This window comes from Rhinolophus sinicus, chromosome 18 (genome assembly GCF_057876585.1).
Source record: "Rhinolophus sinicus isolate RSI-liver-muscle chromosome 18, RSI-T2T, whole genome shotgun sequence".
Taxonomy (NCBI): Eukaryota; Metazoa; Chordata; class Mammalia; order Chiroptera; family Rhinolophidae; genus Rhinolophus; species Rhinolophus sinicus.
In genome coordinates, this window is record NC_142518.1 from 59,006,262 (window position 1) to 59,031,528 (window position 25,267).

The 25,267-nt window shown below is 36.5% G+C and overlaps 1 pseudogene; it reads left to right on the forward strand.

The window, feature by feature from the left end:
- The first annotated feature begins 15,746 nt into the window (after positions 1-15,746).
- Positions 15,747-16,570, forward strand: LOC148754628 (heat shock protein HSP 90-alpha pseudogene; annotated as a pseudogene).
- The last annotated feature ends 8,697 nt before the right edge of the window (positions 16,571-25,267 follow it).

The following is a 25,267-nucleotide window of genomic DNA, read 5'->3' on the forward strand; positions in this document are numbered from 1 at the left end:
TTTTTTGGATGTACAACAGTTTGTTTACCTATTCACCCACTGAAGGACATCTTGGTTGCTTTCAAGTTTTGGCAATCATGAATAAAGCTGCTCTAGACATCTGTATGAAGGTTTTTCCAGAGACATACAATTTCAATTCTTTTGGTTAAATATCAAGGAGCACAATTGCCAAATCATATGTTCAGAGTATGTTTAGGTTTGTAAGAAACAGCCAAAGTGTCTTCCAAAGTGGCTACACCATTTTGCTTTTCCAGCAGTAGTGAATGAGAGTCCCTGTTTCTCCACATCCTCACTAGTATTTGGTGTTTTCAGTGTTCTGGACTTTGTCCATACTGGTAGGTGTGTTGCAATATCTCATTGTTGTTCTAATTTTCATTTCCCTGATAAAATATGATGTGGAGTATCTTTTCATATTCTTACTTGGCATCTGTATATCTCTGGTGCAGTTTCTGTTAAGGTCTTGGATCATTTGATAAACAAGTCGTTCATTTTCTTATTAAGTTTATACAGTTATTTTTGATAGTTTGAATAGCAATTTTAATTTGATATATCTTTTGCAAATATTTTATCCCAGTATGTGGCTTGTTTTTTTCATTCTCTTGACAGTGTCATTGCAAAATAGAAATTTTTATTTTTAATAAAGTCTAGCTTATCATGGCTTTCTTTTATGGATCATGCTTTTGATGTTGTATCTAAAAAGTCATCACTAAACATCACTAAATGTCTAGATTTTCTCCTGTTATATTCCAGAAATTTTACAGTTTTGCATTTTACATTTAGGTCTGTGATCCATCTTTAGATAATTTTTGTGAAAATTGTAAATTCTGTGTCTAGATTCACAATTTTGCATGTGACTATCCAATTATTCTAGGACCATTTGTTGAAAAAACTACCCTTTTCCCATTGCATTACTTTTGCTCCTTTGTCAAAGATCAGTTGACCTATTTATGTTGGTCTGTTTCTGAGCTCGCCATTCTGTTCCATTGATCTGTTTTTCCTAAGCCTGTACCACACTGTAGCTTTGTAGTAAGTCTTGAAGTCGAATGTTATCAGTCCTACAACTTAATTCTTTAATATTGTGTTGGCTGTTCTGGGTCTTTAATCTCATTTTTTGCAATATGGACAGGCTGAGAATTTTTCAAATCTTTAATTTAGTTCCTTTTTGCTTAACAATAATTTCTTCAAATTTCTCTCTTCTCATACTTTATTATAAACAGTCAGGAGAAACCAAGCTGCTTCTTCAGCATGTTGCTGAGAAATATCATCAGTTAAATATCCAATTTTAGTCACTCTTAATTTTTACCTTCACCAAAACATTAGAACATAAATATAATTCAGCCAAGTTATTTGCTAATTTATAACAAGGATTGCCTTTTCTGCATTGTCCAATCACGTTTCTCATTTCTGTCTGAGACATCATTAGAATGAGCTTTGCTGTCCCTATTTATACCAACATTCTCTACATAATTATTCTCTTAAGTAGATGGATGCTTTCTTTACAGCTTTCCACTTTTCTTTTTGAGCTCTCACCATAGTCACCTTTAATAGATCTTTCACAGAGATATCAGTCCTGGCAGATATAATGTCTAGTTAAGATTTTCTTCTAGCTTACAGATAGCCATGTTCTTTCTGTGTCCTCACATAGCTGAGAGAAAGAGAGAGAAAGTTCTCTGGCCCCTTAGCAAAAGCACTGATCCCATCATGAGGACCCCACTCTCATGACCACATCTAATCCTAATGGTCTCCTGATATCCATTGAGTGTCAAGAAATGAATTAAAAAAATTGTCACGTCCAGCACGACAAGAGCAGTGGGAGTCGAGGAGGGTGGCACAAGGTTAAGAAAGACAGTAGACAAGAATAAAATGCAAGTGGGGCAAAGGGACTGCAGCCTCAAGGACTGAGCCTGGAGTAGGGCCAACGCATGTCTTTTATTAGTTGGTTGTGGAAGTAGAAGAAGTAAAGCTTGTCTATCTCAAGATCTGTGAATCCCATACATTACAATAGGAAACTGATTTAAGCCAATCACCCTTGCCTGCAGGCAGCAGAACCATAAATCTCAGGATAAGTACTTCCCCAAGGGACACGACCTTTATGCACATGAATAGATGGAGAGCACATCATTGAGTCACTTCCCCTGCAGGTTGTGGGAAGGAATGCAGCCACAGAGGCAGAGGCTCTCCTTAGCCAGGGAAGGTGGGTGGCTGTGCCCACCTCTATTGACCCCGCGAGTTCCCCAGATGTTCCCCATATGGCTGTGTCTGGCTTGGGTTGCCACCCCCACCCCCCATGGGGAGTCATACCCGTCTTTGACTAGCCAGCCATATTTTGGGGCCAAACAGGGAGACATAAGGTGTAAGCACAAAGGTGAAGCAAAGTCCCTGAAAGGATCCATCTCACACACTCTCCTTTCTTTAGGGGCAGTTATGAGGAGACAGATGGGTAGGCTGCTGCGTGGCAACAAGAAATGAATTTTGGGGAGACACAAATTCAGCCCATAATACTAAATATTTCTCTTTTTTTTTGGATGTGAATAAAATGATAATATATTTTTAATTTTAAATTCCACTATTCATTGCTGATATATAACAAAGCAATTGACCTTGCATATTGACCTTATATCTTGCAAACCTGCTATAATCACTTAGTACTTCTAGGAGTTCTTTTAGGGATTTTTTTGTATTTTCTATATAGACAATAATATCCCCTGTGGATAAATACATTTTTTCATCTTCATTAGTATAACTTTTATTCCCTTTTCTTTCTTTTTTTTTTAACTTTTATTTATTTAAGTGTGTTTTTAAAGACCCATCAGCTCCAAGTCAAGTAGTTATTTCAATCTAGTTGTGGAGGGTACAGCTCACAGTGGTCCATTTGGGGATCCAAACTGCAACCTTGTTGTTAAGTGCTCCACCTGCTCCAACCAACTGAGCTAACTGGCCGCTCTATTCCCTTTTCCTATTACATTAGTTAGGACTTCCAGTATTGTATTAAAAAACAGTGGTGGAAGGGGACGTCCTTACCTTGTTTCTATTTTTAGCAGATAGATGTTTCAAATATTAAAATACATATAATATAGCTACTCCTGCTTTATTTTGATTGGTGTTAGCATGGCTGACATTTCTTGATTAATTTAGATTGTTATATATGTCTTTATATTTAAAGTGGGTTTCTTGTAGACAATGTATAGTTGGAGTTATAGATTGAATATTTATGTCCCCCCGCCAATGCATATGGTGAACTCTACCCCCAATGAAATGGTATTAGGAAATGGACACTTTGGGCGATAATTATCATTAGATGAGGTCATGCAGGTGGAGCCCTCATGTTTCTTCTATGATATGTTTTAATTCTTTGTATTTACCTTCCTTTCCGCTCAATTTTTGGGAACAGTGATTTCACTTATGACCTTACTTCTCTTATGAATCTAAGAACAGCTGTTGACTTTTCAGTTTGTTCTGCTTTTTACTTTTTGTTAGAACACAGTGGTAATTTCTAAGCTGTTTACACTGTCAATTCTGTTGTCTTACCATTTTTCTAAATTTGGTAGAGTAAACATTTTCAAATATGCACATTTTATACAACTGTAATAAATTTTAATACAATTATATATTGAAATAGAGCATTTATATGAATAGGGATTACCAACTATATCAGTAAATTTTAAAGTTCTAATAATTACTATGTTTAAATTTCCTTATGGCTTCTTTCATTACCTTCACTCTTCTCAGGGGTTCTTACCCAAGTCTAACATCCCACTAAGCTAAGAACAACATCTAAGCAGTATGACAAAGGAAGCCACCTCCCTCATGGCATATCCTTCATTCCGTTTTTATTATTCTCTTTATATATTAATTCTATAAATATTTGAGGTGTATTATGCCTCAAGCAGTCTACCAGTCATGGAGCATACAATGGTGAGGGAAATAAGGGCATTTGCTACCCTGAGGGACTTCACAGACTGTTCTAGATTCTTTTTTATTAGTAGTTTAAGGTGTACAACACAACATAATAATTAGACATTTAAACACCTTACAAAGTGATAACCCCAACAAGTCTACTACCCATCTGAAACCATACATACTTATTACAATACCATTAACTATATTTCCTATGCTCTGCTATACATCCTGTGAATATATATATAGGAAATATACACATAGGGAATACACATATCAGGGGTGCCAAAAAATGTATATAAGTGGATATTTCAGTCAACGTTGCTCAAACAGTAGTTCACTGTAATCAGAAGTGTCTGCATGCTGATGGTAACTACTTTGAGCACCTCTTGTAATTGCAGAAGTCAAACGTGACTTGTATTCATCTTTTGTTATTGGTATATATTGAGTATTACAATTGTAATACTTATTTCCTTTCTAAAAATGTGTATACATTTTTTTTGGGGGCCCCCTCGGTGTGTGTTTTGTGTGTGTGTGTGTGTGTGTGTGTGTGTGTGTGTGTGTGTATATTATAGCTGCCATTCGATATAAAGTATAAAACATCTGTTAGTGCACATAGAGGCATAAGGAAGTATAAGTTTTGTGAGAGGGAAAGGGTCTACACCATGGGTTGCCACTTAATACTTTTCAGATGTCACAGAATACACATGAGAGACCTTCATAGCACATAAGTCACTGCTGTGAAATAATAGACCATCAAGAATCTAGAACACATTTCTCACCCAACCCCCAACCCCCTCCCATCTAGTAACCGTCAGTTTGTTCCTGTATATATGAGTTTATTTCTGTTTTATTTGTTCATTTATTCTGTTCTTTAGATTCCACACATGAGATCATATGGTATTTGTATTTCTCAGTCTGACTTACTTCACTTAGCATAATAACCTCTATGTTCATCCATGTTGTTACAAATGGTAAGATTTCATTCTTTTTTATGGCAGAGTAATACTCCATTGTATAAATTGGTAGTCACAAAATAGTTATGGGGATGTAAAATACAGTATGGAGAATATAGTCAATAATGCTGTAAAAACTATGTATGGTGTCAGATGGACACTAGACTTATTGGTGGAATCACTTCATAAATTATGTAAATGCCTAACCACTATACTGTACACCTGAAACTAACTTAAGATAATATCGAATGTTGTTAAGTTTTACAAATTCTTTATGTATTTTGGATATTAGCCCTTTATTGAACGCATTTGCAAATATCTTCTTCAAGTATGTTCTTGATCACTTATTCCCTCTCTTCTCCTTCTGACACCGTTATGATGAAAATGTTATGCTTGATGTTCTCAGAAAGGTTTCTTAAACTTCCTGTGTTTTTTTAATTCTCTTTTTCTTTTTGCTGTTCTGGTTAGGTGTTTTCTGCTACCTTGTCTTCTAAATCACTGATTCGATCTGCAGCTTTATCTAATCTGCCTTTGATTCCTTTCAGTGTATTCTTATTTTAGTTATTGTATTCTTTTCTTCTCACTGGCTCTTTATCATGGTCTGTATGTCCTTCTTTATGTTTCCTATCTCTTTGGCAAAATTTTCACTAAGTTCCTTAAGCATTCTTATAACCAGTCTTTTGAACTCTGTGTCTGGTTGGTTGGTTGCCTCTATTTCATTTAGTTCCTTTTCTGGAGGTCTCTTCTGTTTTTTTTTTTGTTTTTTGTGGTTTTTTTTGGAGGGGGAGGGGTGATATGTTCCTTTGTTTCCTCATTCTGGCTGTCTCTTTGTGTTTGCTTCTATGTATTAGTTAGATTTCTTATGTGTCTTAGTCTTTCCTGTGTGGCCTTATATAATACAAAGTCTGATTAAAAAAAATTAAAAACATGGTGAATGTTTAAATAAAAAAATATATATTACAGTAAAAAACACAGTGCCATGAACCCCCCTCAAAATACTCCCCCTTACCTCAAATACACTTATTCCATTGTTCTTTCTTGCCACTTTCTGAGCAGTTCTGGAAGTCCTCTTTCATGAGTGTCTTTAGTTATGCTGTCATGGCTGCCTCAATGTCCTCATTGGATTAAAAACCTTGACTTTTCATAGTCATTTTGACTTTGTGGAAAAGCCAGAAGTAACACTGTGCCAGATCCAGTGAATAAGGTGAATGAGGACACACCATGATGTTTTTATTTGACAGAAATTGCTATACCAGAAGTGATGTGTGACATGGAGCTTGTCATGATGGATGAGCCTTTTGCCCATTTCTCAGGCTGTTTTCTAGGCACATCATTTCTTAAATGCTCTAATAAGCCCTTATAATATTCAGAGTTCACTGTAGTATTCCTGGGTACAAACTCAGCTCACAAATTCCATCAAGGTAAAAAAAAAACACAATTAACATCACCTCGATGTTATTCAGAGATCTTGATTGAAGTACTTTTTTTTAATTTTTCTCATGAGGACAACTGGCTGACTTCCACTGAGAACTCTGAACCTTGGTTTCAGGATCAGAACCACAGAGCTAAGTTTAACCTCCAATGATGTCATGTCTTAAAAAGGTGGAATCTGAAGCAGCATGATCGTGCAACTCCAATGAAATGGACAAGCACTGTTGCTTTTGTTCGACAGTCAAAACACGTGGAATAAACATCCCACTCACTTGCCTCATGTTCTAATCTGTTGTTAAAATGTTTTGAATGGAGCCATAGAGATATTCAGATCCTCAGAAATTTCCCTAATAAACAGTCACCTGTTTGATCAAATCATTTCACTTACTCTTTCAACATTCTCTTGGGTTTTTGATGTTGAAGGATGTCCTGATCTCTCCTCATCTTCAGGTGATTCATAACCATTATGAAATGGAGTGAACCACTTGTAAACCATCTTCATGGTCACTACAGCATCACCATAAATTCATCTTAACATTTGATGTGTTTCTTTAGTACTTATTTTGCAGTTTGAAGCAAAATTTCATGTTAATGCATTGTTCATGATCCATGATTTATGGCACACTTAAAACACACCTTCTCTCAACCATAGCTCACACCTTACTAACTACACCAGGCAAGTTGAAACTCGTCATACACTGTTACTAATGTTCAATACACTGCTTCCCCTCTTGAAGATCCCTTTTTTTTCCATTGGATGGCACTCAGCAGCAGCATTCACCATATTTTGTGATCAAACCTCAGTGTCCTATTTGGTCCAGTGGCACAGTCTCCTGGATCACCTGTGTGTGTGTTCCAGGAGTGTCCCGTGTAGTTTTTTTTTTTTTTTTTTTTTTTTTTTTTTGTATTCTTCTGCTGTAATTGAGCCTAGATTGTTTTTGTGTATCAGTGAGTAGGATTGACTTTCAGGCTAACTGGCTGTGAGGATTGGCTATGCCCACAGAGTACGAACTGCTCTGTGGGGGTTGACCCCTCAGAGGGGGATTTGCCTCAGTGGGGTCTTGTGCCTATTGAGACCACCCTTCAGGTATGCCACTTGTAGGGTTAATTGGGTGATATTCTGGTGTGGTCTGAACCAGCTTCTGAGTGTGTTGTTTCTGGTGTCTCTTGAGAGTATCGCTTGTGCAGTCCAATATCAGTCTTGTCTATGACCAGCCCAGAGCTGCCTTGTAGGAGTTACGAAGCTGTATGTGGTTTATTGCTGCCTGTGCACGAACTGGAGGTGTGTGGAGATATTCTCGTTGTGAATCTAAGCTGACTGCCTCCAGCTTTGGACAGCTTAGCAAAAGGCCCAGGGCTCCCCTAGGCCTGTTGCCACTTGCCAGTTGCCAGTAAGGCTCAGCCATTGGAAGAGCCTCCATAGTTGCATGGACTGGGCCAGTTAACCCAGTGTTGAGAGTGTCCCTCACAATGTAGCCCTAGCTGGGTGGCCAGAAGTCCAGGGAGTTATGGGGTACACTGCAGTGGTCTGGCACCTACACCATTCATGAAGTGGTTTCCCTAAGACAAGTGTCCATTGGATACTCTACAAAATCTTTACAACCTTATTGATTATATTCCCCAAACTGTATTTTGTATCCCCGTGGCAATCTTGTGGTTACTGATTGTGCTTTCTAATCACCACCCCCCTCCCATTTAGTAACGCTCAGTTTTTCTTCTATATCTCTGAGACTGTTTCAGATTAGTTTGTTCATTTATTGTATTCTTTAGATTCCACATATAAGTGAGATCATATGGTATTTGTCTTTCTCTGTCTGACTTATTTCACTTAGTGTAATTTTCTCTAGGTCCATCATATTGTTGCAAATGGTAAGATTTCATTCTTCTTTATGGCTGCGTAATACTCCATTGCATAAATTTACCACAATTTCTTGATCCAGTGATCTACCGATGGGCATTTCAGTTGTTTGCATGTCTTGGCTATTGTGAACAGTGCTGCAACAGACATACGGGTGCATAATTTTTTTCTAATTAGTGTTTTTGACTTCTCTCGATAGATACCTAGGAGTGGAATTGCTGGGTCATAAGGTAATTCCATTTCCAGTTTTTTCAGATACCTCCATATTGATTTCCATAGTGGCTGCACCAATCTGCAATCCGACCATCAGTGCACGAGGGATCCCTTTTCTCCACATCCTTGCCAGCACTTGTTATTTGTTGATTTATTAATGATAGCCATTGTGACTGGGGTGAGGTGGTATCACATTGTGGTTTTTATTTGCATATCTCTAATGATTAGTGAGGTTGAGCATTTTTTCATATGTGTGTTTGCCATTTGAATGTCCTCTTTAAAAATGTCTCTTCACGTCCTCTGCCCATTTTTTAATTGGGTTGTTTGGTTTTTTTGGTGTTGAGTTGAACGAGTTTTTTAATAAATTTTGGATATTAACCCATTATCAGATATATGATTGACAAGTATCTTCTCCCGTTCAGTAGGATGACTTTTTGTTCTATTGATGGTTTCCTTTGCTGTGAAAAAGCTTTTTAGCTTGATGTAATCCCATATGTTTATTTTTTTTCTTACTTCCCTTGCCCAAGGGGATGTATCTAAAAATATTACTAAGGGTAATGTCTGCAAACTTTCTTTCTATGTTTTCTTCTAGGAGTTTTATGGTTTCAGATGTCACATTTAAGCCTTTAATCCATTTTGAATTTATCCTTGTATGTGGTGTAAAGAGGTGGTCCAGCTTAATTTTTTTGCATGTGTCTGTCCAGGTTTCCCAGCACCATTTATTGAATAGACTGTCTTTACTGCAATGTAAATTCTTGCTTCCATTGTCGTAGATTAAATGACCATACAGGCATGGATTTATTTCTGGGCTCTCTATTCTGTTCCATTGAACTATGTGTCTGTTTCAATGCCAGTACCATGCTGTTTTCATTACTATAGCGTTATAGTATAATTTGATATCAGGTATCATGATACCTCCCACTTTGTTCTTATTTCTCAAGATTGCCGAGGCTATCTGGAGTCTTTTGTGGTTCCATATAAATTTTAGGATTATATGTTCTATTTCTGTGAAAAATGTCCTTGGTAGTTTTATAGGAATTGCATTGAATCTGTATATTGCCTTAGGCAGTATGGACATTTTAACTATATTAATTCTTCCTATCCACGAGCTTCGCATGTGTGTCCATCTATTTGTATCTTCTTTAATTTCTCTCTTCAGTGTCTTATAATTTTCTGAGTATAAGTCTTTTACTTCTTTGGTTGAATTTATCCTAAGTATTTTATAGGTTTTGAAGCAATTGTACATGGGACTGTTTTTTTGTTTTTGTTTTTTAATTTCTCCTTCTGATAGTTTATTATTGGTATATACAGATGCAACTGATTTCTGAATATTAATTTTGTATCTTGCTACTTTATTTAATTAATTTATCAGTTCTAATAGTGTTTTGGTGGAGTCTTTTGGGCTCTTTCTCCATACAGTGTCATGTCATCTGCATATAATGACAATTTTAGTTCCTCCTTACCAATTTAGATGCACTTTATTTCTTTTTCTTGTCTAATGCTGTGGCTAGAACTTCTAGAACGATGTTGAATAAAAGTGGGAATCCTTGCCTTGTTCCTGATCTTAAGAGGAATGGTTTTAGTTTTTGCCCATTGAGTATGATGTTAGCTGTGGGTTTATCATATATGGCCTTTATTATGTTGTGATATGGTCCCTATATTCCCACTTTCTTAAGAGTTTTTATCACAAATAGTTGCTGGGTTTTGTCAAAAGCTTTTTCTGGGTCTATTTTTTTGCATGTGTCTGTCCATGATTTTTATTTTTCATTTTGTTTATGTGGTGTATCACATTAATTGATTTGTGGATATTGAACCAACCTTGCATACCAGGAATGAATCCCACTTGATTGTGGTATATGATCTTTGTAATATATTGTTGAATTCTGTTCCCTAATATTTTGTTGAGGATTTTTGCATCTATGTTCATTAGGGATATTGGCCTGTAGTATTCTTTTTTTGTAATGTCTTTATCTGATTTGGGGATCAGGATGATAGTGGCCTCGTAAAAAGAGCTTAGGAGCCTTCCCTCCTTCTGGGTTTTTTGCATAGTTTGAGGAGAATAGGTGATAATTCTTTTTTGAATGTTTTATAAAATTCACCTGTAAAGCCATCTGGTCTAGGGCTTTTGTTTGTTGGGAGCTTATTGATTCCTGATTCAATTTCTCTGGTAGTAATCATTCTATTCAGATTTTCCATTTCTTCTTGAGTTAGCTTTGGAAAGTTGTATGCTTCTAGAAAATTATCCATTTCTTCCAGATTGTCTAATTTCTTGGCATACAGTTGCTCACAGTAATTTCTTAATTTTTTTTTGTTGTTGTTTGTATTTCTGTGGTGTCTGTTGTCACTTCTCCTCTTTCCTTTCTGATTTTATTAACTTGGGTCCTCTCTCACTTTTTTTGGATGAGTCTGGCTAAAGGTTCGTTGATTTTGTTTATCTTCTCAAAAAAAATCAACTCTTGGTTTCATTGATGTTTTGTATGCATTTTTTGGTCTGTATTTCATTTATTTCCACTCATGTTTATTATCTCCTTCCTTGTACTCCCTTCGGGCTTATTTTGCTGTTCTTTTCCCAGATCCCTTAAGTGAAAGGATAAACTGTTGATTTGAGATTTTTCTTGTTTGAGGTAGGCCTGCATTGCTATCAATTTCCCTCTTAGGAGTGCTTTCACTGCATCCCATAGATTTTGGGTTCTTGTGTTTTCATTTTTGTTTGTCTCGAGATATCTTTTGATTTCTTCTTTGATCTCATTTTTGACTCGTTTATTATTTAGTAACATGTTATTCAGCCTCCATGTACTTGTATGTCTTCCAGTTTTTTTCTTGTAATTGATTTCTAATTTCATAGCACTGTGGTCAGAGAAGACACTTGATATGATTTCAGTTTTCTTAAATTTACTGAAGCTTGTTTTGTGGCATAACATGTGATCTATCTTGGAAAATATTCCATGTGCTCTTGAGAAGAATGTGTATTCTGCAGCTTTGGGGTGAAATGCTCTACAAATATCGATGAAATCCAATTGGTTCAATGTGTCATTTAAGGCCACTGTTTCCATATTGATTTTCTGTCTGGAAGACCTGTCCCTTGCTGTCAGTGGTGTGAAGTCCCCTACTATGATAGTGTTACTGTTGATCTTGGTCTCTATGTCAGTCAATATCTGTTTTATATATTTAGGTGCTCCTATGTTGGGTGAATAGATGTTTACTAGGGTTACGTCCTCTTGTCAGATCAATCCCTTTATTATTATATAGTGCCCATCTTTGTCTTTTAATATATTCTTCATTTTAAAGTCTATTTTGTCAGATATAAGTATTGCTACTCAATAATTTTTCTCATTTCTATTTGGATGAAATATCTTACTCCAACCTTTCACTTTCAGCCTGTGTGTATCTTTTGATCTTAAGTGAGTCTATTGTATACAGCATATGCAAGGGTCTTGTTTTCTCATCCACTCAGCTACCCTATGACTTTTGATTGGAGCATTTAATCCATTTACATTTAAAGTGTTTATTGATACATACATAGTTATTGCCACTTTGTTAATTTGTATTTCTGGTCTTCATTAGTTAGATTGTTTTATCTGTCTTCTGCTTACAGAAGCCCTTTTAACATTTCCTGCATTTCTGGCTTGGTGATAATGAATTCTTTTAGCTTATTCTTTTCTGGGAAGCTCTTTATCTCTCCTTAAATTTTGAATGATAGCCTTGCTGGATAAAAGCAATATAGGTTGTACGCTTCGTTTTTTATCACTTTGAATACCTCCTGCCACTCCTTCTGGCCCGCAAATTTTCTGTAGAAAAGTCATTTGATAGTCTTACAGGAGTTCCCTTGTATGTAACCCAGTCTTTCTCTTGCTGCTTTTAGGATTCTTCCTTTGTCTTTAACCTTTGCCATTTTAACTATAATGTGTCTTGGTGTGGGCCTGTTTGGATTCATCTTGTTTGGAACTCTCTGCACTTTCCTGGGCTTGTATGTTGATTTCCTTCACCAAGTTAAGGAAGTTTTCAGTCATTAGTACTTCAAATATATTCTTGATCCCTTGCTCCCTCTCTTCTCCTTCTGGTATTCCTATAATGCACATGTTGTTGCACTTGATGTCACCCCACAGGTCTCTTAAACCAATTTCATTGTGTGGTTTTTTTTTTATTCTTTTTGTTGCCCTGCTTGGGTGATCTTTGCTAACTTGTCTTCTAAATCACTGATTCGATCCTCTGCCTCATGTAGCCTGCTGGTAATTCCTTCAAGTATGTTCCTTATTTCAGTTATTGTATTCTTTATTTCTAACTGGTTGTTCTTTATAATTTCTCTATCCTACTTTATGTCGTCACTAAGCTCCATAAACATTCTTATTATCAGTGTTTTGAACTCATCTCTGATAGGTTGGTTACCTCTATTTCATTTAGTTCCAATTCTTGAGGTGTCTTCTGTTCTTTTACTTGGGAAATGTTTCTTTGTTTATCCATTCTAGCTGACTCTCTGTGTCTGCTTCAATATATTAGGTAGATCCTGTAGGGTTCTCAGTCTTTGCTGGGTGGACTTATGTAGTATGTGTCCTTCATATATTAATTGCACTACTTCCCTATTCTCCTATGTGTGTGCTCCAGAGGTGACCCTTGTGATGTGTGTATTCTCCTATTAAAGTTGAGATTTAATTGCTTTTGTCTTGTCAGCAGGTTGGATTGACTCCTAGGCTGACTAGTTGTGAGACTTCGCTTGCCCCTGTGGATGAGCTACTGTGTGAGGGTTAACCCCTCAGATGAGGCTTGGCCCCTATGGACTCTTTTGCCTGTAGAGAATTTCTTCTGGGTGTGTCACTTATAGGTCAAACTCAGTAATACTCTTGTTTGGTCTGGAGTTGGCCTCTGGGTGTGTTGAATCTGTCTCTTGGGCTGGGCCCTGGTATAGAGTGATTTCAGAACAAAACATATCAATCAGCACAACAACAACAGCAACAACAAAGAAAAAAACAAATATACTCACATGTAAAAACAACTGATAACCAACACTCAATACAGACAAAAATATCAAAAATATTAAAAAAAAAACCCAAAAAAACAAAACTGAAGAAACAAAACAAAAAGTAGCAACACCAAAAAAAGAAGAAAAAAAACCCAATAGAGAAAAATGGAAAGAGGGAAGAAAAGTAGTGCATGGAAAAGAAAAAAACAAGAGAGAGAGAGAGAGAGAGAGACAAAGGGGAAAATGTGTGTGTGTGTGTGTGTGTGTATAAATGGTTAAGAATAGCATATATATGTGTGTGTGTGTGTGTGTGTGTGTGTGTGCTAAAATGGTAATATACTAAATAAGAATGTTTAAGGAGCTAATATACTGAAAAAAAAAAAAAAAAAAGCATCGCCAATCTTGGCTTAAGCCCACCAAGCTATCCCCAGTTTGTCCTCTGCTGCATAAAGACTCCTCTGTGTCTTGTGGAGGCAGAATCGGCCACCTGGTATCCAGAGTGATGCTGGCAATGATGCAGTTCTAGATGAGTGGGGATATGGGGTGTGGCTAGTAGTTTTTACAAAGTCAGTGGAGTTTCTGCTCTTGCCTGCACAAACATGCACTTAGAGCACCCCAGCCAGCCACTGGGAAGTGGGCTTATTTCCTGTGCGCTGGTCCCCTAGGTCTTAGGGCACTTCTGTCGGTGGTGTGGAGGGTGCAAGATTTCTGAATTGCTGAAAGCCCAGAGCTGCCTCTGTCACCTACTGCTGACCCCTGCATGTGTCTCCACAGCTGTAATTGCCCTGCCAGTAGCAGCCCAGATAAGGTGGGGGCTGGGAAGGCAGGTGTCTTCCATCTCCTAGCCAGGCCTCTTCCCTAGGTCACAGCAACAAACTGGCTTTTTCCAGATTCTGAGTGCTACAGCTCCTGTGTAATCTGACACTACTCCTCAGTTCAGGGACCAGCTTGAGACTCTGGAAGGGCGGGGGTAAGATTGCTGTGGGAAAGTGGGAGGAGGGCCCCCCCCCGCCCCCCCGTATGGAGCTTGCTATTTGTCTGACCTAGGGCCCAGCTGGAGATCTCACTGAGGTTACTGCCTCAAACGCTGGATATGCTGACGCCCAGTGAAAGAGCCCACCGCCTGGCTCTTGTGATCTCTGGTCTGTGTCCTGAGGCCTCCGAGTCACAGCAGCTGCCTGTGGATGCAGGCCGAGTCTCCACACTGCTCCCTTCCCTCTTCCCATGCTCGCCCGGTTTGCCCACCTTCAAGTAATCTTTGTGCGAGAGTCTTAGCTGTTCTGTGTGATGAGCAGAGAATCTTTTGATTAGTTATAAATGTTCAATTTGTGGTAAGTTCCGTAGGAGAACTCAGGAAGCCCACCTGACTGCCGCCATTCCTATGATATCACCCCCCTTCATAGTATTCTTGTAGGCCATGAGTGATCTTAATTTTTTGTGATTTGTCATAAATTATATCACATTGAACTGTAACTACTTTTTTCATATTGAATTTCTTTTGTGATGAGGAAGGCAGATCAATAAAAAAAGCGTGTATAATTAACTAGTCTCGATACCTTAAATAACTTCAGTATTAACATTAGGAAGATGGCTGAGCCCTGAATGCTGTTTATTATATGTGTTCTAGTGAGAAATTTCCTAGGTGACTCAGGATTCCTAGTAGAACACTGATGAAAAATTATGCTAGTAGGTAAGGATAGGTAGAAGGAGTTTTCTTATGGAAGGGAGTAAGAATAAAAGTTAAATATAGAAACAATGAATTTAGAGGGAAAATGGTAGGACATCATATTTCAGATAAGCAGAAGAGAACTGAAAAGAAAGATCATTTCATTATACTAGGTACTAGATAAAATTCTAAGTTTTAATCATACCGGTTAATTCAGCTAAATTCTTGGCATTAATTCTTCTGATTCATTGATATATAAAATGATGTGTAAATGCTTAGTTTTCCTAGTCAGTAGATATCTAACTTTTCCAGAGTTGTTTCCTGTTTTGTTCATTTTCTTGCTAGTGTCTTCTATTTTCATATGCATCCTAAGTATTTTGCATTATTGTCTTACTATGGGTTTTCTCTACTGCATAACACTTCTGATTAAAAATCATCATCTTCAATTTTAATTGGCAATTTCTGCATTACATTATTTGACATTCCTGCTAATAAATTGATCCCACTTGCCTGTCAAATATGGCAATATAGCAAACTGGTGATGAGCCAACAATTCAACCTGAGTACTATGGGTCCAACTACTGGCATTATGCAAGCTGTCCAGTTTTAGTTCAATGTTGTCTCTCCCCAAAATTACATATAGGTTCAAAGCAGTCCTAATCAGGATACAACCATTTGTCTTGGAAATTGACAAGGTGATTATAAATTTATACATATTTTCAAAGGGTTAAGAATAGCCAATTATCTTGAGGAAGAATATGATGCTTTATTAAAAAGATGTAGTAATACTACACATCTGCTTCTGGTGATGAAATGGTTTCTCTCAAGTACTGCTGCACAAGAATAAAAGATAACCAGAAAAACATCTATTACATCACAGGTGAGACCAAGGACCAGGTAGCTAACTTGGCCTTTGTGTAATGTCTTTGCAAGCATGGCCTAGAAGTGACCTATATCATCAAGCCTATTGATGAATAAGTACTGTGTCCAACAGCTGGAGGAATTTAAGGGGAAGACTTTGGTGTCAGTCACCAAAGAGGGCTTAGAACTTCCAGAAGATGAAGAAGTGAAAAAAAATCAGAAAGAGAAAAAAAAACACAAAGTTTGAAAACCTCTGCAAGATTATGAACGACATCTTTGAGAAAAAAAGTAGAAAAGGTGGTTGTGTCAAACTGATCGGTGACATCCCCATGCTGCATTGTCACAATCACATATGGCTGGACAGCAAACATGGAAAGAATCATGAAGGCTTAAGCCCTAAGAGACATGTCAGTACACGGCGGCAAGGAAACACCTAGAGATAAACGCTGACCATTCCATCCTCGTGACCTCAATGCAAAAGACAGAGGCTGACAATAATGACAAGTGTGTGAAGGGCCTGGTCATCCTACTCTATGAAACTGCGCTTGTCTTCCGGCTTTAGTCTGAATGATTCCCAGACACATACCAACAGGATCTACAGGACGCTCAAACTCAGTCTCGGTATTGATGAAGATGACCCCACTGCTGATGACAACAGTGCTGCTGTAACTGAAGAGATGCCGTCCTTCAAAGGGGACAATGACATGTCACGCATGGAAGAAGTAGACTAAGCTCCTCCTGTAGAATGGCTTGTACATGTGTTCAATACTTTACCTTCATCCCCTCTGATATACTTTGAAAAATTTTTTAAATTTCTGTTAACGTTTAAAAATTCGTATGGCATGACAATAACTACTTAAAAGAAAGATACAATTTATTTCTACTTTTAAGTGTATGATACTGTGATACCTTAGGCATTAAAGCAAAGCTAGTTTTTCCTTTCTTGTATCATGTTGGCTCATTTTAACGGATTGAGGTTACGTTTGTTGTAAAATGTATGTAACTTAATGATAACTTTGTGGTCTAAAGTATTTAGCTATCAAGTGAATTCCCTAGTGTATCAAACCTTTTGTCACTAAAGTGTTCTGAGATATACTGATGTTTAAAAGGAACATATTGGTTAAAACAACTTTAATCTCCTAGGATTGTTTTAAACCTCCCATCCCCTGTAGTCATTAACTGCATGTACCGACCTCTAGAAATTAGTATGTTAAGTTGAGCCAACTTGATGGGAGTAACTATCCACAGAGCCTGTTTTCCAAAGAAAAGGATTGTTTAGAGTAGCAAAACTATAAGCCTAACTAGGCATGATGTAAAGCTGTTTGAAAGTAACTAGAGCAAGTTTTGTGAATAGAAATGTAGTGTTTAAATCACATTCTGCTTTAAAAGATTGTGACAAATACAGAAGAATTATAAATAAACAAATAAATAAATAATAAAGTAATTAAGATTTTTTTTAATTATAAGAATAGACCAGTGAAACAGAATAAAGATTCTAGAGCCCAGAAACAGACCCACATAAAGTCATCTGATTTACTTCAAAGTTAACACGTCAGAATAGTGGGGTAAGAAATTTCCTTTCAACAAATGGTATCAAACCAAATTTTTTTTTTAAAAAAAGAAGGCATTCCTGTTGTTAATCAGGCTGGGAGGATAGACACAGATAGTTGCAGTTTAAAGGAAATATTGTTTCTATTGAGGTCATACAATACCTGTAATATGCCATAATAATCACCTTTTTGAGTAACTGCTGCTTTCTTAACATTGACAACCACTCCCCTACCCAGCACCCCCATCCTCTGGTCAGATTTTCTATTATTTGTTACTAGGGAAACCCAAATGCTAAAACTTCCCTCACCTATTGCCAATAACCAAACTCTTGTTAATGTGCACTTTTTCTAATCCAACCTCAGAAATAGCAACCACTCAAGAACTGACCCACTTTCTTTCGACTCTTTTCAGAATCTTTCAGTAATAATCCAAACCTTACAAAAGACACTTACCTCCTCCATCTTCTCAAATGACATTCCACATGTCCTCTGAAATACCCTTCCCTTGCAGTGAGTCAATAAATCTGATTTTCTGAGACTACTGGTTTGTTCCTGGTGGTCATCAACAGGAGTTTGTGAGCTCTAAATGTGAAATGTAAAACTAGAAAGCATTTGGAATATAATATAGACAAAACATCTTCATGACCTTGTGATAGGCAAAGACTTATGAGAAAGAAAACAAATAGCACTAACCATAAAGGAAATGATTGACAAGTCTGACTATGTTAAAATTAAGAATGTCTTTTAATCAAAATATACTATTAAGAGAAAGAAAATGCAAGCCAACGAGTATGACCTACCATCTGAAATACATTTAATTGGACATACATATTATGGACAAAGGAGCTCATGTCCGTAATATACTAAAAAAAATTCCTAGAAATTAACAAAAGACAACAACCTAATAGGAAAATGGGAAACAGATTTATTGAGGCAATTTGGAAAGAGGATATCCACATTGGTAAAATTACATTGCAAAACTGTTCATGAACCTCTGTTAAAACTGAACTTCCGCATAGTTCCACTCACTGGTATATGACCAACAGAAATGGGTGCATGTATGTACCAGAAGGTTAGTGCAAAAATGCCCGTAGCACAACTGTTCATAAGATCCAGAAACTAGAAATGACCATAATTGTCAGTAAGAATGGAATGAGCTATGAGTAAGTTCATTTGCAGGAGATTTATACAATGGTATACTACGAATAATTAAAAAGAGGACAAAGTTCCCACATACAACAACTGGGATGAGTTTCATAATATAATGTTGAACCAAAAAAGTCAGTAACAAGAGAATACATACTGTATGATTCAATCGCAATAAATTTCAAAAGCAGGCAAAACTAACTTACAGTATTAGAAAAGAGGGTGGGAATAGTGATAGGTATGGGGCACAAAGAGGGCTTAGATGCTGGAAGCAATTCGGTGTATTGACTTAAATAATCAAGTCACCAACCCACACACTTTTGATTTGATAACATAACTGTCTATATGTTATTCTTTTCTAGATGCTCTTTTTATAAAGAGGAATGGCAGTTAAGCATAGAGAGAAGGCAATACACAACCCCAAAGGAAATAGCTAAAACATACGTGAGTCTTTAAAATTGAGAGAGATTCTCAGTTACCAAAATGCATTCCACGTGTTTCTTTCACTGTCAATCGTGCAAAACAAGACTTTAAGTGAGAGGGTTTATCTGAGCTGTGACAGGGAAACTGAGGTTTTCCTGGGAGATTTTTCAGTCATTACTGGGTTACTGAGACATTTTGGGTAGAAAGACAGAGTTTGTAAAGAATGTATCGCACAGAATTTCTCTAAGGTTTGCACCTAATCTGGTGTGCTTGAGTCAGGGTTTCTGCAAGGTTGTCATCTGGGCATACCACCCCAGAAGATTAGTTAACATCAATCTCTGGTTGATTCAGAGATGTAAATCTCAGTCCGATAGCAGATAAATTTGCGACAATGATCAGGTCAGGAAAGGGTCAGGGGCATGGGTCAAATGTGAAAAATACATAAAAACTGGGAACCTATATTAGTTTGCTAGGACTGTCATAACACAGTATTACAGATTAGATAGTTTAAATAACAGAAATTTATTTTCAACTGAAGTCCAAGGTCAAGGTGTTGGCAGGGTTGTTTATTTATGAGGACTCTCTTTGTTTGTAGATGGCTGTCTTCTCCCTGTGTCTTCACATGACACTCCCTCTGTGTGTGCCTTTGTCTTAATCTCTTTTTCTTATAAAGACACCAGTCCTATTTGAGTAAGGTCCACCCAAATGACCTTATTAAACCTGAATTACCTCTTCAAAAGCTCTACCATCAAATATAATCACATTCTGAGGTACTGAGTGTTAGGACTTCAATATACGAATTTGGGAGAGAGGGGCACAATTCAGTCCATAACAGTACCTATACATGTGCATTAAATGATTAATGTAAAATAACTCACAACTATTTTTAAATTAAGTTTAACATTGATCAAAAGTATTTATATCAATGAAAATGTCAATCATGCCCGAGGAAAAAGGAATTGACACAAACCTAAGTGAGTACATACAATTGAGATCTGATCCATTTCTCCTATGGACTGAATTGTGTCCTTCCAAAAATCTTATGTTCAAACCCTAACCCTCAGTGGGACTGTATTTGGAGATAGTGCTTTTAAAGATGCAATTAAATTTAAGTGAGATCATAAGCGCCCTAAGTATTGCTGTCTTTATAAGTGGAGACACAGGATGTACACGCAGAGAAAAGGCCACGTGAGGCCACAGTGAGAAGACAGCCATCTGCAAGCCATGGTGAGAGGCTTCAGGAAAACCTGACTCTGCCAACATCCTTTTGATTATTATTCATTTCAGGTGTACAGATCGATATAGTAATCAGACATTGAAATAACTCAAAAAGTCTACTGCCCACCCGTCCCTGTACATAATTATTAGATTCTTGGACTTCCAGCCTCTGGAACTGTGAGAAAATAAATTTCTGTTGTTTGAGCCACCCAGTGTTTTGTTATGGCAACCCTAGTGGATTAATACAGTTACCCAAATATATTCAATTTACATTTCACAGAGGATTGTAAAAAGCCGAGTTTTAAATAAGGGAGAGTATTGGGAAGTCACAGGGAAATCAGTTTTGCAGCTCATAATTGGGCAGGTTTTCTATCAAAGTGGGTATATTTGGTTTAGAGTGCTGGCCAGTTCTCTATCTGTGCACACCCACAACAAATCAGCCCCCTGATTGGTTCAGAGCAGTGAATCTTTACCACATGAATGATGAGTTGCTGTACTTTACACCTCTTCCACTAAGAAATATACACAACTTTTGTTGGATTTTTTTTTATTTCATAGGCAATATAGTGTACATTTGTGTTTACTTCAACCCATTTATCAAGTGACCAACAAAGCTAGCTTCTCTGAGTGAAGCTACAAAAGAAAAGTGTCCCCAGAATGATTCAAGTTGTAAGGTGAGCAGTTTGCCATTAGGCCTTCAGCATCCATTCAACAGATTCCACATCTCTTTAAACATCTTATTACTTCACGGAAATGCCCTATAACTTGTTGATAAAAACAATAATTGAGCCTGTTTAGCAGATAGTCCTACATGATATGCTGGCACCAGCTCATGTGGCACTAAGGAAGATAATGGCAGAGAAACCCGTGAGGCAGAATGTGAATAGTATTTTAGGTCATCTACATAAGAGAAACGATGGACTAAGGCAAATGCGGAAGGGAAATCTAGCCTGTACCTTGCTCACTAAGCCTAGCATCTGGTGACCAGCTGCATAAACCCGAGGGAAGTGTGACTTTTCTAATTTGTCTTCCTGAAGGGGTGCCTTTTTGTAACTTTTTCACCCAGAAGGGGAACTGTTTTGAATTAGGTTACCATAAAATCAGACATTGAGAAACGAATTTAAGTGTGAATAGTTTATTTGAAAGGTGATGTAGGTAAATAGCAGTGGGGAAGTGGGAAAGTAAGACAAGGGGGGAAATAAACCAAGAACGTGTACATTATCAAACTCGTCATCACTGTGGCAACAACAATTTAATGACACTGAGACTCTCTGGGGGACAGTGAGGAATACACCTCTTAGTTATACCAACTGAGAAGTGAGAAAACTGGGATATCTGTCCAACTTTCCATAATGAAGGATGCTTCCAAATGACTGTGATGGAAGAGAGGTCCCTTACTCACCTGCACATATATACAACACGAGCAAGAAATAAATATTTGCCATTTAAAAAATTTTAAATCTTGCATGCGATTGTCATTGCTAGGTAGCATTTCAATATGTGATTAAAACAAAATTATTTGTACATAACTATTGATAGATATTTTGATACTTTCCAGATTTGGGCCATTATGAAAAATATCGTGACTTGCAGTTAGATTTTTAGATTTGATCTTCATCTATGATGATTTGCAGTCTATTATGTACCTAGGTGTATGCTTTAAAAAATAATAATCTGATTCAACATTTGGTGTGATTTTTCAAGCTTATGACTCATATCTTCAATAATAATAAAAAAAAAGACTTAACAATTCAAGTAATACCTTTATGTCATTTCTTCCATTCTCTTTATTTGGAACTCATTTTAGTCAAAAACTTAATCTCAAACTATTCTTTGTGTTTCTTAGTATATTTTTCATAGTTCAAATATCTTTCTTGCTCTGTAATGCATTCTGTGCCAGTTCTTCTGTACTGTCTTCCAATTCCTAATTCTTTATTCATCTGGATTCTAATATTTATCAGATGTTATTGTATTTTATGTTTCAGTGATTACAGTTTTAACTGCAAGATTTCTTACAGAGATCTGTTTTTGATTTTTAGCCTTTTTTCTTTGGTTTATGATTTATTGTTCATTTTTGGATATTAACATTTTCATTTTCTATGGTAGATAATAAACATTCATTCTAAAGTCATTTTCAAGTTGTTTTAATCTTTCTGCTTCCTCAGCAGTAAATTATTTGCTTATTGTGTCTGTTGGCTATCATTATGTTGTTAGTTTCACTTTTGTGTATTGATAATTTAGTTTGGAGTTCCTCTTGAGTGGGAATTTCTTCCTGTCTCAGAGTTTTATAGTTGATTGTATGTGGTCTATGAGGGAACGCAGATAAGAAATAAGTTATATTTTGGCAGAGTCAAATTTTTTTTCCCCTTGACAAGTAACATAGATTCCAAGCCTAGGACAACAGGCACACTACCCTGATTCCATGCTCTGTGCTACCTCCCACGTCTTTAGAGAGGAGTTCGATACTATCTGAAGATATGGACAGTGGTAGAAGAGTTTTGGATTTACATATGCATCAAATCATTCTGCTTAGGCCAAAGTCTCATACAATGAGCCTGATATGATTTCTTAAAATGTGTGGCATGCTTTTGATCCTAATTAACACATAGGAGTTTAGTTTTCAGATGTTTCTACTTTCTTCTGTTCTTTTGTCCAGTTGGCCTGTAACATCAGCCCCTATCATCCATTCCTTAGGGGAAGGGGTGGAATTGTCATAATTTCTGTTCTATGGGCATCTTAAATTAGTATTGAATATTGGTATGTCTTTAATATGTTAAAGACATATTTATGAAGTGCAAGTATAAGGATTTGAAAGAGAACTAGTAGCATTTAAGACTTGAAATTTTTGCTGTGTGTTTAATCGTTAGTTCTCTTCAAGGTTTGAATTACAGAAGTTTATCTAAACAATCAGTACCTATTATACATTATAGCAGCTAGTTTTATAAAGCAACTTTTCAAAAATTTGTGTTGTAATATTTTCTCCTGAATCTTGCAGTCTTGCACTGATAGCCAGTTCTGTAGTATGTTGTTACAAAAAGGGACTAAATATAAATCAGTGGGTGTGTGTGTCCATTCATGCACATATAAAAGATGAATTGTTTGGCTTATCTTTTACAGATTTCAAAAGAGAGGTCTCTCGTGTACATTTCTATAATACAGCATCTATATAGAGCATTGCATATTCACCACCCAGAGTCAGTTTTCTTATAATTTGACTAACCAACGTCACCTCAATAAATTTAATAAAAAAGAAAAAAGATCTCTCTCTTTCTCTCCCCCACCCTCTTTCTCAACCTGTCTCTCTAAAACACACATATTCCTAGTTTTCATGTGGCTGTACTGTCCTCATCAACATTTGTGCTCACCAAGACATGAGGCAATCAATATATTCTTAGGCTATCATACTTATTTCATGCTTACTTCCTCTGCTTAGAATCATAGTGTTTGTTCAGAGTATTTCATAGAAATAGAATTTATTAATCCTCTGATTCACATCAACATGAATTAATTACTGTGTATAATAAAGTCTTCTTAGTAACCAGGTTTTGTCTTTGTGATTTGCATGGGGGCATCAACAATGAGAAAGGACAATTTAAAATACTTGTATATAGTTATTTAATAAGGTAAGATATGAAAACTATATGGCTGCCTGAAAAAAAAAGTGCTTAAAATTTAAGAGACTGAAATCCTATACTATGCTATTATGTTCCTTAAGTATAAAGAACACAAAAGTGATGCAAATATTAATCTGCATAACGATGATAATTAGTGACTTCTCTTGAAACAGTAGAAGATCTGGTGACTCTGGCCTTATGTTTTTAGCGTGAATAATTGTTTAAAGCTGAGTAACAGTTGTATTGTCAGGGTGAATCATGTGCTCTCTAGGTTACCACAACATTCATCATTCCTTGGATTTCTGACATGGAGGGTGAGATTTTAAATCACCTTTTGACTTACAACCTTGAATCAATTAGGATAAAAATATGCTACTGATGAGAGGTAAGTAATTATTTTGGGGATGAATTAACTATCAGAAAAGGAACCAGTTTGAAGTTTCCAAAAGCAGAAAATAATGTACAAAAAGCAACTACTAATTTTCAAGGTACTAATATAATAAATTTCACAACATTATAAAAATTAAAAAATAGTCTTTCCACACATGATTCATGATTAAGTATAGTAGTAATGTGACATATTCATTTATGAATCTCCAGAGGTTAATGACAATTTCAAATAATGTTTCTAAGCTATAGAAACATCAAGGATACAGTGTGTTCATAAATAGTTTGCATCCTTCCATGGGGTTAAAAATTATGGGAATATTTAGCTTTTTGTCCATTGAGTGTGTTGGCCAGTTCTGTTCGGGTTCCTCTCTGTCCCCTAAGCAAAGTCCTTTCAACAGTTCCTACGTCTTTTGATCCATATATAAACCATGTTCCTCAATTAAGAGGCATCATAAATTCTACATCATACATAAAATCATTCAGGTTTGAAATATTTTGGTTGATTAATAACTCATTCTTGCCCCTTGACATTGTCTATTTCTTTTAATGATTCTGGGAAGGATAACCAGGGTAGTAGTGTAATAAAAATTGGCTGCTTACTAATAGCTTAGATGGTTGAAACTCATCGTTAAAATGATTATCGGTGGAGTTTAATTTTGTTCTCTCCCTGGACCCCATTACTGTGGTTAATCAAAAGTCTTCTGTGTGATTTCCTTAGCATAAGTAGTGTATGTAGCTTTTTAATTACGTTGTCAACTTGAATTTCTTTTTTTCTCGTAGAAAAAAAATGCATGTAGAAATATTTTGCTGTAAAGTAATACTTCACTTCAGTTGTCTTAATATGTGTTTCAGATGTAAGTTTTTCACATGAATTCTAAAACTAGGTTAACACAACAGTAAATTTTTTAATGCCATGTCAAAATTATGAAACGTTTACTTAAGATCAGAACATACTTCACCTTGTTTGTAGAAAAATTAGTTCTGAAATAATAAGTGTCTGAGCATCTAAAGGATGATTTGAGCAAGTAAGTTTTTGTTAAATTTAAAAGTATATGTAAGGACTTCAAAAAACACCTGTAACCCCAAG